Raw genomic sequence first — 15,747 nt, 5'->3', positions numbered from 1 at the left:
TGACACTAAGGACTTCTCGCTCCTAGGTGCTCGGTCATCGCCAGCGACGCCGAGGACTCCTCGCTCCTCGGTGCTCGGACATCGCCAGCAACACCGAGGACTCCTCGCTCCTCGGTGCTCGGTCATCGCCAGCGATGCTGGGGACTCCCTGCTCCTTGGTGCTCGGTCATCGCCAGCAACGCCGGGGACTCCTCGCTCCTCGGTGCTCGGACCTCGCCGCCTATGCCGGGGACTCCTCGGTGCTCGGTCATCGCCAGCGACGTCGGGGACTCCTCGCTCCTCGGTGCTCGGACATCGCCACCGACGCTGGGGACTTCTCACTCCTGGGTGCTCGGTCGTCACCAGCGATGCCGGGGACTCCTCGCTCCTCGGTGCTCGGACATCGCCAGCGACACCGGGGACTCCTCGCTCCTCAGTGCTCGGCCATCACCAGCGACACCGAGGACTCCCCGCTCCTTGGTGCTCGGTCATCGCTAGCAACGCTGGGGACTCCTCGCTCCTCGGTGCTCGGACCTCGCCACCTACGTCGGGGACTCCTCAGTGCTCGGTCATCGCTAGCGACGCCAGGGACTCCTCGCTCCTCGAAGCTCAGACATCGCCACCGACACCGGGGACTTCTCATTCCTGGGTTCTCGGTCATCGCCAGCGACGCCGGGGACTCCTCGCTCCTCGGTGCTCGGACATCGCCAGCGACACCGGGGACTCCTCGCTCCTCGGTGCTCGATCATCGCCAGCGACGCCGAGGACTCCCCGCTCCTTAGTGCTCAGTCATCGCCAACAACGCCGGGGACTCCTCGCTCCTCGGTGCTCGGACCTCGCCGCCTACGCTAGGGACTCCTTAATGGTCGGTCATCGCCAGCGACGCCGGGGACTCCTCGCTCCTCGGTGCTTGGACATCGCCGCCTACGCTGGGGACTCCTCGGTGCTTGGATATTGCCAGCAACGCCGGGGACTCCTCGCTCCTCGGTGCTCGGTCATCGCTAGCGACGCCAGGGACTCCTCGCTCCTCGATGCTCGGTCATCACCAACGACGTCAGGGACTCCTCGGTGCTCGGTCATCGCCAGTGACGTTGGGGACTCCTCGCTCCTCGGTGCTCGAACATCGCTAGCGACGCCAGGGACTCCTCGCTCCTCGGTGCTCGATCATCACCAGCGACGTCAAGGACTCCTTGCTCCTCAGTGCTCGACATCACCAGCGACACCGGGAACTCCTCGCTCCTCGATGCTCGGTCATCGCCAGTGACGCCAGGGACTCCTCGCTCCTCGGTGCTCGATCATCACTAGTGATGCTGGGGACTCCTCGCTCCTTGGTGCTCGGTCATCGCCAGCGACGCCGGGGACTCCTCGCTCCTCGGTGCTTGAACATCACCGCCTACGCCGGGGGCTCCTTGGTTCTCGGTCATCGCCGGTTACGTTGGGGACTCCTTAGTGCTTAGATCTTGCTACGTCTCATCTGTGTGCTATCAAGCTGCTCCATGTTGTTTGGATCAGGGTGCTGATCTTGGGCAGCACGTCCGGGGTCTTGATACGCGCATGTCAGACAACGTCGGCAAGCTTTCAGACTTCTTTTCCTTTGACCCTGCTACAAAATTCATTCTTCATCTTCCAGCAGACTCGGGGACTAAGTGGGCACACTTCACCTTGCAGTGAATATGCTTGTTCTCGTCTCGAGGCAACGCCTAGGGACTGGCTGCCTGCTCGGCTAGTTTTCTACTTTATGACCCTGGCACCACGTGACTACGTCACCTACTATCAGGCTCAAGGACTAGCTGTGGGGGTATGGCCCCCAAGACATGGGCCGCACCGTTAGAGGTGGCCCGGCCCACAAGATCAAGGCATGCACGGCGCTGCTCGATGTGCACCACAAGATATTGTATAGTACCAAATAGGATACTTTACTTGTAACCCTACCCCTCCAGAGTATATAAGGAGAGGCAGGGGTCCTCTACTCGATATCATGTATTCAATACAATACACCAAAGACACAGGACGTAGGGTATTACGTCGATCAGATGGCCCGAACTTATCTAAATCGCTGTCTCTACGTCTTGTGTCACCATTAGGTTCCTGATTACACGTACCCCCACCGACAAATCTACCATCGTGGGATACCCCTCGGTGGACTACCGAGCATATTCTGTCGACAGATTTCTTGCAACCCTAATCTTGCTCTGTCGTTTGGCTACTAGGTATGAATTCTTTAGGGTCATAGTAGTACGCGCCCTTGGGATCTATGATCTGCTCCAAAATAAATCCTGACAATGCCTCTTAAATTGCTTTGATCTGGTCACATCGCAGGACCTTTCGCTTCCTCCATTCAATCTTCAATTCGAATGAAAGCAAAAGTATGAATATATATATATATGATTATATATATCAACACAATAGTAATAAATAAATTGTGTATATTTTTATGTACTTCAAGGATCTCTTCACTTGTTCTCCTTGAGTACTCTATGAGGAACTCACAGGCATAGTATCCACATAAGTTGTTCCCCGATCCTTGCTAGAGACACCACTTTATGAGAAAAAAATTTATCATCAACCAATAAAGCATGGTAATAATGAATTGAACTAAATAAAGATGCGGTGACCTAGATAGTACTTATTGGGTATTGGACTATATGTAGAGGCACTTTCCAATTACCATAATAGTGTTTCTCAATGAACGTTTTCCAAGCACTACTCAACAAAATAAATAAATAGAGTTATATCATTGAAATGGCATAAGAGAGTATACAGTGCGTGCGAGATCGAAATTACCATAGGAGTATATCGAGGATTTCTTGGTAATCTGCTCGGGGTTTTATCGCTGAGTCAAAGAGTTTTACACGACTCCTAGTCATATCGATGACCAGAAGTATCCAGTGAAAGCTACATGTTTATACGTAGGCATAACTCATTAACTAAAGTCAACATGGAGTAAGCAAAATAAAATGGGCACAAGACATTCACACTTACTTGAAGCCGTATGGGAAGAGTATCAGTGTGTTGTTAGCGTTCTTATCTAAGAACCTGAACAGAAGCTTCTCCACTTGAGGTCACCATTTATCATATGGAGTAAGCCTGTCCTTGAATCCACGATTCGGATCAATGAAACCAACCTCAGTCATCGCTTTTTTTCTTTAGTTTCAGCATCTCATATCTGCATATATATAGTACAATATATATAGTGTGAGGATAACTATATATGAACAACGAACTAACATGCAAGTTACTTCAATTTATTTGTAGAAAGAATCACTTACATACACCAACAGCTGATGAGAGATTTGTCGAGAGCGTCCCGATGCAATAGTTGGTCTAATTCATTGAACTCAATATGTACAATGTCATAGCCCAAGTAATGCTCTGGTCTCACTCTAGCAACAAGCCATGCTGCTTCATCATTCTCGATCACTTTTAAGTACCACTTGTTCAATAAGAACATATGCGTACCTAGTGATGAGTAGTACTTAGGGTTGATAAGACTCTGGTCATACACATAGGTTCGGTAAATATCAAAGTTGCATGTTGGTATCAATGCTCCCCTTATGAGTTGTTCAGCTGTAAGACCTATGTTGGCCATCAAGTCTTGCAGTGCTTCCTTATCTATTGGACCATACGATGCTTTTGTGAAATCACTCTCAACAACTAGTGGGTCGATAGATTGCTTAGATTGCTGCCCGAGCTGTGCAACATCTTCCCCTGCTCTCTTTGCTTTCAGCGACGCCTTATATGACTTGTCCAGAGAGCGTTCATAGTCCGATAATGGAGAGGGCTTACGTGCCTCACGCTGCTTTTTCTCACGCTTATTGATTTTTTCCATAGTTCTCATTGAACTATGTAGCGTGGCTTTGGTGGGTTTTACTCAAGTTCCAACCTCCTTGCTCTTGATTCTGCTAAACCTTGCTTCCAGTTAACCAAATCTTTTTGTGCCGCTGCTTTTGATTCCTCTTGAGACTGCTCATAAGGTAGCTGCTCTAGAGGGGGCTTTGTTTTATGATGGCTGGCTTTCTTCTTCACAGGGGACTTCACCAGGGGCGAGGGCCTCTTCTGGCTTTGTGGCGTGAGAGGCGGAGGAGGGGGAGACCGCCTTGGAGGAGATGGAGATGGAGATGCAGCCATGCCATGGAACACATCATCATCGTCTAGAGCACTTTGATGATCATCATGGGATGGAAGTGGACTTAGGTTGGGAGACCTATGAGTACAAAAATGATTGGGAGTAAATGGTTATGATTGAGAATGATTAATTATTGAAAATTGTTTCATTCACTTTCATCCGCACCTATAATGAGATAGTTAAGGAGGAGGCGATGGTACCCTAGCCATCGCATTAGGAATAATGATATAGCGCTTGCACCATAAAACGAATGAATGCTCTGCTTGTCCTAGGGTTTTCTCCCCATCACCTCTAGGAAAGTCAAGAGATAGTTCCCTATAGTCTTTGATAACTCTATGCACCGAGACGCTATAATAGCCAAGTGGAATTGGATTCCCATAGATTGTTGGTGTCTTGTCGGGGACCACAGGAGAAACAATAGCGTGTGCCACCAAGACTGTGGCACTGGTATTCCTCAAGGGAATGTGCAACTCACATGGCATCAAAGGCACAGTGATGTCATCCATGGGGAAGTGCTGCAATGCTTCATCACAATATGAGAGCTCAGTGGAAGCGCAGCTGCTTCTTAGCTGAGGGGAGCTAATATTGATTGCATGCTCTGATGTTGATGGCTGCCTTTGGCTACTCAACTGTAGTGCCACTTGCCGTTTGATTTCCTCTTGCATTCGCGCCTCCATGCTTAGTTCTTGCTCCTGCTCTCGCTCCAATGACTGAAGCACTGCCTCCCCTAACTTGTGGATCTGCTCTGCCTCCTCATCCTTCCTTTGTTGGCGGCTTTTGTAGGTAGCAGAGTCCTCAGTGAAGCCATGCCGCCATGAAATCAACCCTTTGCCTCCTGTTTGCCCAGGGTGTTCAGGAGTCTAGAGGGCATACATGAGCTCATCCTTCTTTCGGTTGGGCACAAAGGCACCACTAGCAGAAGCATCTATAATATCAAAAAGTCTTTGTGCTGCTTCTCTGATTGTTCCACCAACAACCGGCTCCTCGGTCTCTAGGTTCAATGATCCCCCATGCGTGAAAAACCAATTCTTGGAGTGTTCGGGCTAATCGATTGAAAATGGATTGATCCCTTTAGCAAGCAGGTCTTCTTCCATTCTTTGCCACTTTGGAATGGCACTCATGTAGCCACCTGATCCAGTTTTGTGATGGTATCACTTTTGTCACGCATTATGTTGGTTCCTTCTTACCCGTTCCTCACCCTCTTCCGAGGTCTTGTACCTCACAAATTCAGACTAGTCGTCCCTCATCTTTTTGTATGGGCTATTTTCACATAAATCTGGATTAAGATTCTTCTTGACAAATTTAGTGTACAGCTTCTTCGTCTAGGTCTATAATTGTGTGGCCATCTTCTTGAGAGCCCAACTTTTAACTAGATTTCTTAAATCTACACCGGCTGGTAGAATGAAATGTGCAGTGACTGAATCCCAAAGAATCTCCTTTTCTCGCTCAGAGACAAAACTGATCAGAGGATTATCCTTCCTCTTTTTCCATTCACGGACGCTGATCTAGACCCTATCCCTAACAAGAACCCCACAGTGGTTTATGAACTTCTTTACATTATTTTTTGGTAGGTGCGGTTCGCCGATATTAGGATCTACTTCTATGATTATGTAGTGGCCCTCCAACGATTTTGTCGGGCCTCGTACACTTTTCGTCAACATCGTCGATCTAGAGGGCTACATATGATGAAACACAAAGATTTAGTAATACATATATATATGAATTAATGGAATTATGTTTAATTTCATATATATAAGAGATGCAAGATTATTTATAAATATACCTCACCAGCATTTTCTTGCACAGGATTTTCTTGCACAAGAGGTTCTTGCTCATCTTCAAAATTTAGTAAGTATTGAGAGTCGTTATCGAACTTCGGGTCGACCTTGTCCTAGTTGTTGGGGCCATATTGAGTGCCAGCATTGATAATGTTCATCATGGCCTCATTCTGGTCGTAGTCGCCTTGCAGCCCGGCCATCTTAATTACCACAACTATATATAAATGACAACCATACACTAGTCATCCATATGCTAATTAATGGATAGAGCTAGGGGCTTAAACTTAAATAATTATAGAATTTAGGGTTATTATTTACGTCGAGCTCTGGTTAGGGTTTGCATGCGCAGAACTCGATTAGGATATATATAAGAGTTTGGAGTGGAGCTCGGCTGGGTTAGGGTTAGGAGGGAGTTTAGGATATTAGGTTATATATATATCCTGATCTACATTGGTGTATATAAATATATCAAAATTCATGTCACACTAATTATGAAGAATCAAATATATACAACTATAGAATTTAGGGTTATTATTTATGCCTTCGTTAGGGTTTAGAGCGGAGCTCGACCGGGTTAGGGTTTGGAGCGGAGCTCAGGATATTAGGATATATATCAACATTAATGTCAATATATCAAAATTTAGATATATATACCAAAAAATTCATAGCACTAATAAAAACAATCTTTTCAATTGTGACAAAGATTCTAATATATTTCTACAACTATATATTGTAGTACACTACTACATTTTTTCTACAATTCATCCACTCAACATTTTTTCTATATATATATATTATATTTAGGTAAACTACTACATTTTTCTATTTTATCTACAAATAAAATCTATCTAATTTTTCTATATTTTTTCTATGCGCACACACACACACACTCATACACACACACACTGTTGATGACATATAGCACGGCGAGCACAAGCACGATGGTGAGGACGAGCATGAGCACGAGCACAGTGAGGAGATCGAGGAAGACAAGCGTGGAGGACGATGAGCGCGTGGAGCCAGCCAGGACGAGGCGCGTGTGTGCATAGAGCCAACCACCAGGGACGAAGGAGGAGCTCGATGATGAGGATGAGCGCGCGGCGATGGGGACAACAACGAGGGCTCTGACAAAGAGGACGACGACGAGCGCTCTGGCGAAGGGGACAACGAGTGCATGATGAGGCGTGCGTGCGCGTGGAGTAGGGGACAAAGCTGGCGATGACGAGGACAAGGATCGATGACGGCGATGAGGATGTGGTAGATCCAAATTAGATCTAGGTGAGGGCGAGGATGATGGCGATGGATCTAGGTCTAGGCACTGCGCATGGATAGGAGAAGTGCAAGCCAGGCCGCCAGCAGAGACGGTGAGAGATGGGAGAGGAGCCTGGAGGCGGCTAGAGCCGATGAGGAGCGACGGCGGCGTGGTGGCTCCCGGGCGAAGGATGAAGATTATGGAGGGGGAGAAGAAGACGAGGTGATATATATTTAGGGGACCTTTAGTCACGGGTGAAGCCATGGCTCAAGATGAAAGGACCTTTAGTCCTAGGTGATGGTAAGAACCAGGACTAAAGGTCTGACCTTTAGTTCCGGGTTTAGCCATGATCTAGGGCTAAAGTTATTTTTAGCCATGACCCAGGAATTTTTTAGCCATGACCCAGGACTAAAGGTGGGCTGCAGTTGGCTTTCTACCAGTTCCAGAAGTTTTCCTTTTTTATATATTTCTTTTATATAAATATGCAGAGAGTTATTAATTGCCTAGTAAATAAAAGATTATCCAAAAAATTATAAAAAATTTCCTGGACTTGGTTTTGCATTATTATACACAACAAAAATTTGTAACCTAAACTCTTTTGTTTTACCGTATAAATATTTAACCTAGTGTAAATAATAATTATAATTTGCACCATGCAAAAATATACTACTTGATTAAAATCATTAAAACTATTGCTTTTCAACAGGAAATTAGTTTTCACATCTTATTAACGTTGATCATTTGGTTTTTCATCACACATTCTCCACGGGAAATCCACCGTCAAGCAGAAAATTCATTTAAACCATAGAAAATATGAAAACACGACAAAAAAAATTTGAAGTCATAATTATTACATAATAGGTCTAATGCATCACCATATCAAGCGGGAACAGCAATGAATTTCTTCTTGGCGTATGTCCTTTAGTTATGATCGCGCCATAACCATGAAGTGTCCTCATTATTTGGCAGGATGTTTGGGTCACTGTTTACTGTGAAGGGCGGAATTCCATCATTCTTTTTATAATATTTTGACATGTTAGACCTGTCCTCAATTCCCATGATATTTCTTTTCCCTAAAAGAACTATGTGGTGCTTTGGCTCATTATCCGAGCCGTTGTCGTTGGTTTTTCCTTTCTTCGGTATGGTAGACATGTCCTTCATATAGAAAACTTGATTCACGTCCTTGTCTAAGACGAATGGTTCATCTCTATACCCAAGATTGTTGGGGTCCACTGTTGTCATTCCGTACTGATGGTCCACTGTTACCCCACCTCCGGTCACCTTCACCCATTGGCACCAAAACAAAGGGACCTTAAAATAAGGTCCATAGTCTAATTCTCATATTCCCTCTATGCGGTCATAATATGTTTCCTGATTCCTATTTAGGTTTGTGGCATCTATATGGACACCATTATTTTGGTTGGTGCTCCTTTTATCTTAGGCTATTGTGTAATATGTATTACCATTTATCTCGTACCCTTTGAATGTTAGGATATGCCAAGATGGTTCCCTAGACAACAAGTACAGTTAGTCATCTAGACTCTCGTCACCCTAACATCATTTTCACAACCAATCGTTGAAAGATTCCATGTGCCAATGCGTAATCTAGGCTTTAGTCCTCCCCGAGAATTTGGATCGTACAATGTTCTTATGTACCTCGATATATGGATCCACCAAGGAGGAGTTTTGCAAAACTATGTAGTGTGCTTTACGGAAATAATTGTCCTCCTTGCCAATATATGCTTTCTTCCCTAGTGTTCTCTTTCCACCTAGTCTCCCCTCATGCCGTGATTTAGGAACACTAATCGGGTCGAGGTTAAAAATAAAATCAACGCAGAACTCAATGACCTCCTCTATTCCATAGCCCTTGACGATGCTTCCTTCTGGCCGAGCACAGTTGTGAACATATTTCTTCAGGACTCCCATGAACCTCTCAAAGGGCAACATGTTGTGTAGGAACACAGGACCAAGAATACTAATCTTTTTGATCAAGTGAACTAGAAGGTGCGTCATAATATTAAAGAAGGATGGTGGGAACACCAACTCAAAGCTGACAAGACATTAGACCATGTTATTCTGTAGCTTTGCTAGATGCGCTCGATTGATTGCCTTATGAGAAATTGCGTTGAGGAATGCGCATAGTTTCACGGTGGCTAATCATATATTTGGAGGTAGAATCCCTTTCAATGCATCCGGAAGCAATTGCGTCATAAGCACATGGTAGTCAGGAGACTTTAAGTTTAGGAATTTCTTCTCTGCCATATTTATTATCCCCTTTACATTCGAGGAGAAGCCAGATGGGACCTTGATGCTGTTTAGGCATTCAAACATGCTTTCCTTCTCTTCTTTGCTAAGAGTGTAGCTGGCAGGACTTAAGTATGGGCGTCCATCATTTACCTTCTCTGAATGTAGGTTCTCTTGTTCTTTCATACACTGTAGGTCATGTCTTGCTTTTAGTGTGTCCTTAGACTTCTCATACACACCCATGAAGCCTAGTAGGTTCACATAAAGATTCTTCATTAGGTGCATCACGTCGATCGCGCTGTGGACCTCTATGACTTGCCAGTAGGGTAGCTCCCAAAATATGGACTTCTTCTTCCACATGGGTGCGTGTCTGTTAGCATCATTCAGGATAGGTTGGCTGCCAGGTCCCTTCCCAAAGACTACTTGTACATCCTTGACCATATTGAATACATCCTCACCACTATGATTGTCAGGCTTTGTTTGGTGCTCTGTCTTACCTTTAAAATGCTAGTCTCTCTTTCTTAGGGCGTGATTTAATGGAAGAAATCACCGATGGCCCATGTACATGACCTTTCAACATTTTTTCAAAAGTATACCTTTCATGTCATGAAAACAGTGTGTGCATGCATTATATACCTTGTTTGACTGTCCTAAAAGATTAGTAAGAGCATGTCAATCATTGATTGTTACGAACAACAATGCACGCAGATCATAGTGTTCCTATTTGTACTCATCCCACACACGTACGCTTGTGCTGCTCCACAAAAGTAGAAGTTCCTCAACTAATGGCCTCAAGTACACATCAATGTCGTTTCTAGGTTGCTTCAGGCCTTGGATGAGCACTGGCATCATAATGAACTTCTACTTTATGCACAACCATGGAGGAAAGTTGTAGATACATAGAGTAATAGGCCAAGTGTTATGATTGCTGCTCTGCTCCCCAAAAGGATTCATGCCATCTTACTTAAAGCAAACCTTAAGTTTCTTGCGTCATCTGCAAACTTCAAGAATTTTTTGTTGATTGCTCTCCACTAGGACCCATCACGGGGTGTCTCAACATATCGTCTACCTTACGGTCTTCTTTGTGCCATCATAGCAATTCTACATGCTCTTTGTTTTTGAACAAACATTTCAAGCATGGTATTATAGGAGCATACCACATCACCTTGGTAGGGATTCTCTTCCTAGGACAGTCACCGACGCCCTCAACATCACTAGGGTCATCTCGCCTGATCTTATACCGTGATGCACGGCATACCGGGCATGCATCCAAATTCTCGTACTCCTTGCCGCGGTAGAGGATGCAGTCATTAGGACATACATGTATCTTCTAGATTTCTAATCCTAGAGGGCAGACGACCTGTTTTGCTGCGTATATAGTGGCGGGCAATTCATTTGCCTTTTGAAGCATCTACTTTGAGATAGTCAGTAACTTCCCAAATTTATTGTCGGATACACCATTCTTTGCCTTCCATTGTAGCAATTCTAGTGTAGTACCCAACTTTTTTGCCCCTCTTCGGCAGTCGGGTATAGCAATTTCTTGTGATCCTCTAGCATGCACTCGAACTTGATCTTCTTCTTCTCACTTTTGAATTCTCTCTGTGCATCATGGATGGCCTGACCAAGATCATCATCGGGCTCATCTTCTGTCGCTACCTCTTCTTCAGCAGCTAACTCTTCTTCAGTTCCCCCATTGTAGTATCATCAAAGGCACCGTATTCATCAAAACCATGAATAATCATGTTGTCATCATCCCCTTCTTCTTCTTCATGTTCTTCTATTATAACACCTCTTTCTCCGTGCTTAGTCCAACAAATATAGTTTGCCAAGAAACCCAACGTAAACAGGTGTTCATGAATTTTCCTTGAGCAAGAATAATCATTCTCATTCTTACATAGAACACATGGGCATCACATGAAACCATTCCGCGTGTTTGCCTTGGCCACATTTAAGAAATCATGCACTCCCCTCATGAACTTTGGGGAGCGGTGGTCAGCGTTGTACATCCATTGTCGGTTCATCTGCATTACGTACATGACGTACACCATATCAAAAACTTATAATAACCCATATTATACAACATGCATGGTTAGTTAATTAAAAGATACAAAATATCCATCAATCAACATGATTAATTAATATCCTATACCACACAGCTGTTTCACGTACTCTTGAACATTAATTTATTAAAGCCTTCATACAATGTAGATAATCCCAAATAGCACTAAACAAACTAAACCTACAATGCACTTCAGCAGAATAAGGATTTCGTGACCAATTCCAACTAAAATAGACAGATCATTCTTCTACCGGTTCACTGCCTCATCATACATGGGTGCACTCTCATCAGCCACGTCAGTCTCCTTTGCAAGAGATTTTTGGACGTGCTCAACATACTCTTCCTTCCAGTACCAACCGTCATATGATCCAGTGCCATCCCACTAAAATTACAACAATAAATCGAGAACTTTAATCAAAATCATCATGAAAAATGGCTACAAACCATAGCAAAATATGACAAAAAAGACATGTGTAGAAGATGCGCCTTTGGTTGGGACCCTTCTTCTTCACCCTATATTCCCTCACAATCTTCTATCCACACTTGCCGCACGCAATGAGAGGGAGGCCTGGCCTCAGTCGCTTAGGGACCCCATGCGAGACCGAGGGTCCGAAAGCAGTCGCCATCTACGACTCTCTATACTCATTTTCATCAACTACTATAAGTTTCTCATTTTGTGAACCATGAAATTAAATGAGCTATATACTAAAAAAATATTTAATTTCTCAATTTACTAAACCATGCATGAAATAAGGCAATGAAAAGTGCATACTAGTTTTGATGAGCTACTATAGGATCCTTCTTCTACATATGTAAACTATCAAGTGATTTTGAGCTCAAATATCATATAAATAAAAAATATCCACCATTATTTTCAATCTAGAAAACAAAAAATTTCTCTATTTCTAGACCATGAAATAAGGCAATGAAAGGTGCATACTAGTTTTGATGAACTACTATAAACTTCCTTCATCTTCATATTTAAACTATCAAGTGATTTCGAGCTCAAATGGTATATAAATAAAAAAATCTACCATCATTCTTAATCTAAAAACCACAGATTTCTCTATTTCTAGACTAAGAAATGAGTCATGCTAGTGATGAAACATGGGAGGATGAAGTTGGTAACCTTTAGAACCAAAGAATGAATGGAGAAATGAAGTATTCACCAATCCTGCAAGTATGAACTCCTTCCACAAGCGAGAACAAAGAGCAGGCAGAGAGCTTGAAATGGCTCGGGCTGAGAAAGGAAGAAGGAGAAAGTATATAGCTCGGGACATATAGTCCCGGTTTGTGGTATAAATCCGGGCTACAGGTAGCGTTCTAGTCCCGATTGGAGCCATCAACCGGTATTAAAAGTTTAGTCATGGCTGGTAGCTTGAACCAGGACTGGAGGGTAACCTTTAGTCCTAGTTTGAACCATGAATCAGGACAAAAGGTCTCCTCCGGCTTTCCTCCTGCAAAAGCTACGCCTCTAACTGTGGGACAGGGAACTGTAGTCCTAATTGGTTAATCTAACCAGGACTAATCCTATTTTTAGTCCTGGACCAAAAATAACTAGGACTAAAGATTAGAACCTGTTGTCTACCAGTGGATATGATACGAGTGATTGAGTGACTCGTATGCGACAAACACCTGTCAGTCCTGTCTACGTACAGCACGTAGGAGCACTGCATAAGGAGCCGGGCTGATGCTATGCACACAACGCGATCAGTGCCCGATGTCAGCTATTGGAAGCATGCATCCGACCGCGAGACATCTGTTAATTAGCATGCATGCGTTCAGGCACGTACTGTGTTTATGATGCAATTCAGTAGGGGAGAATTATTTATTTGGTACCGTAACAAATCAGTGTTTTATATTTGATACCTAAAAATTTAAACTTTCTTATCTGACACCTAATTGAAATTTGCTTTCGTAAATGACACTACCGTCCATTTAGGACAGTAACGGTATCAAGTAGCTGGCAAAATGACATGAATATCCTTGTTTGCAGTAGAAACCCATGGTGCCAAATATGGAAAGAATAAATAAACATGTTGTCAAATAAAGAAATCATAAAAGGTTATTTGAATTGGTGACATTATAATTTGGGGCTCTTGCATTTGTACTCCTATTTTGCATCGAAATTGTGATTTTGTCCATGTTTTTTTAACTTTGTGAATTCACCCCTATCATTTTAAAACGAAGCACCACTTTGCCCCTATTCCGTCATCCTCCTCTAACGGTGTTAACTTTTATACTATTGGACAAAAATGTCCATGTAATTTTGCCCCTGTTTGTTATGAGTATTTGTGATTTTTGTCCTTGGTTTGTTAGTGTTATTTGTGATTTTACCCTTCGTCCAAAATATTTTGACATCAAGTATTTGACTATTATTCAAAAGATTTTGACAAATTTCAAATGTCAACGTATGTAATTCATAATTTTCACACAATTTTTTTAACCTGCATGAACTGGCCATAGCCCACATCAATCCTAACTTTTTCAAACTTGTCATTCATCAAAATGTTATCAGAAAAAAGGAAAGCAGGTCCACGATGGTAGCCGTGCTGTAGATCCAAAAGCCTGCCACCCGCCCGCCCGCATCGAAGCTGCCCTGCTTCGAGCCGCAGCCACGGGACCGAGCAGCTCTGCTCCTCGCCAAGCCGGCCGGAGCTACGTCGCGTAGCCTGCCCGAGCAGCGCCGCACCGCCCCGAGCCGCTCTGCTCCGTGCCGCCCCGAGTAGCGTCTGCTCTGCCCCGTGCCGGCCAGAGCTGTTCTGCTCCGCGCCGCTCCAAGCTGCGCCGGTTCCTGCCTGGAGGCCCAGACATGACCGCCCCCCCCCCTGAGCCGTTGCCGCAACGCGGGCCCCGCGCGCTGCTCCGAGCGCCATGTGTCGCCTCGAGCCCGGCGAGCACAGGACGAGATCCACGATGGCCCCACACGCGTGCGCCCCCGCGCCCCGGAGCAGCAGCCGCACCGTACACGCAATCAGAGGCCGGGAGGCGCCGCCGCGCCTTACCGCGCGCCCTAGGCCACACCGCGTGCACCGTCGAGGAGCCTTGCTAGGCGGCTGCGGCGGCTCAGGCCACGCCCCCCCCCCCCCTCCCTAGGCCGCGGCTCGTCGAGCAGAGGTTAGGGTGGCTTCCCGCGCGGTGGCCTGCTCGTGCTCCGGCCGTGAAGCCAAGGCAACCTCGCACGGTGGCACAACAGAGCTGGGGAAGAAGGGGAAGAAGGTCGCGGGATCTAGGATTCCGGGGGCTCGGCCAAATTTTAGTCTTCTATATCTAATAGGAGGGTACATTGGACATAGGGAGAAAAACTGACACGGTCAAACCAGTTAATTAACAGCCGGCCAATGAAAATGGACGGCAGTGCCATTTAAGAAATGAAATTTTAACTTGATGTCAGATAGGGAAGTTTAAATTTTCGAATGTCAAATACAAAACGCTGATTTATTTCGATGTTAAATAGATAATTCTCCCATTAGTTTCACGACGGACGGACGCATCAAGTAATGGTCGGATGTCCCCTACAGCTCAGAACATCCTAGTGCAGGAGCCTTAGGAGCAGTGCACGGCCGGCCCGACCGTGCCCTATGATGGCCGGCCGGCCTGCCGGCTGCCGTCCACGGACCACGGAGAGGGAGAAGCAGGCAGCACTAAATATGCAGCAGTGATCCGTCGGCGGCTCCAGGCCGCTCAGGGCAACCTGATAAGTAGCCAGCCAGGACCAGTCTCTGATCGACTGCCAATTGCACAGTGTATGGCCATGGTATGTATGAACGTTGTAGTGGTGGTGACAGACTGACAGGGTGTTTGTATGTCACTCCTTTCACAAGTTTTATTTATTTGTTTACCTCACTCTCTCGGGCCCAGACGCCCAGCACTCTTACGTTGAGCACAGTAGCGATGCAGTTCGGTGGTGTGGTGTCGAGACTGCTGGCAAACGGGCCTCGCTGTGTTCTTTCTTCTTCTATCACTTCTGGTTCTGGGCCCGTCCACACGTCCCGCAACGGCAAAGTCATCTAGCAGGCCTACCATGAAATTTGGATGGACAGCTACAGATGACTGGCCCAGTGGTCCAAAAGGAAGTGGGCCGGCCCAAAGCATGCGCCAAACCCTGAATGAACGAGCAAAAAAAAGGATGTAGCCCAGCCTCTTTGCCATATTGCGTAGTCCGCGGAAGCCCATTTTTTTTGTTTCTGTTTATGGAGAAGGGGAAAAAATGAGAATGTCCTATTTACCTTGCTCAACTATCCCGGCCTCAGTTTCTAAAACCGTATTTTTCCTATCTTATTATGTGTTTTGATGGTGTTTTTGCTGA

General features: G+C 45.4%; 1 pseudogene; it reads right to left on the bottom strand.

Annotated features, from left to right (window-relative positions):
• Positions 1-8,056: 8,056 nt before the first annotated feature.
• LOC136510983 (uncharacterized) lies at positions 8,057-15,448 on the bottom strand (annotated as a pseudogene).
• Between the last annotated feature and the right edge of the window lie 299 nt (positions 15,449-15,747).

This window comes from Miscanthus floridulus, chromosome 1 (genome assembly GCF_019320115.1).
Source record: "Miscanthus floridulus cultivar M001 chromosome 1, ASM1932011v1, whole genome shotgun sequence".
Classification (NCBI taxonomy): Eukaryota; Viridiplantae; Streptophyta; class Magnoliopsida; order Poales; family Poaceae; genus Miscanthus; species Miscanthus floridulus.
Note: the sequence above shows the minus strand (reverse complement) of the source record. Positions and strands in the feature narration are given on the sequence as shown.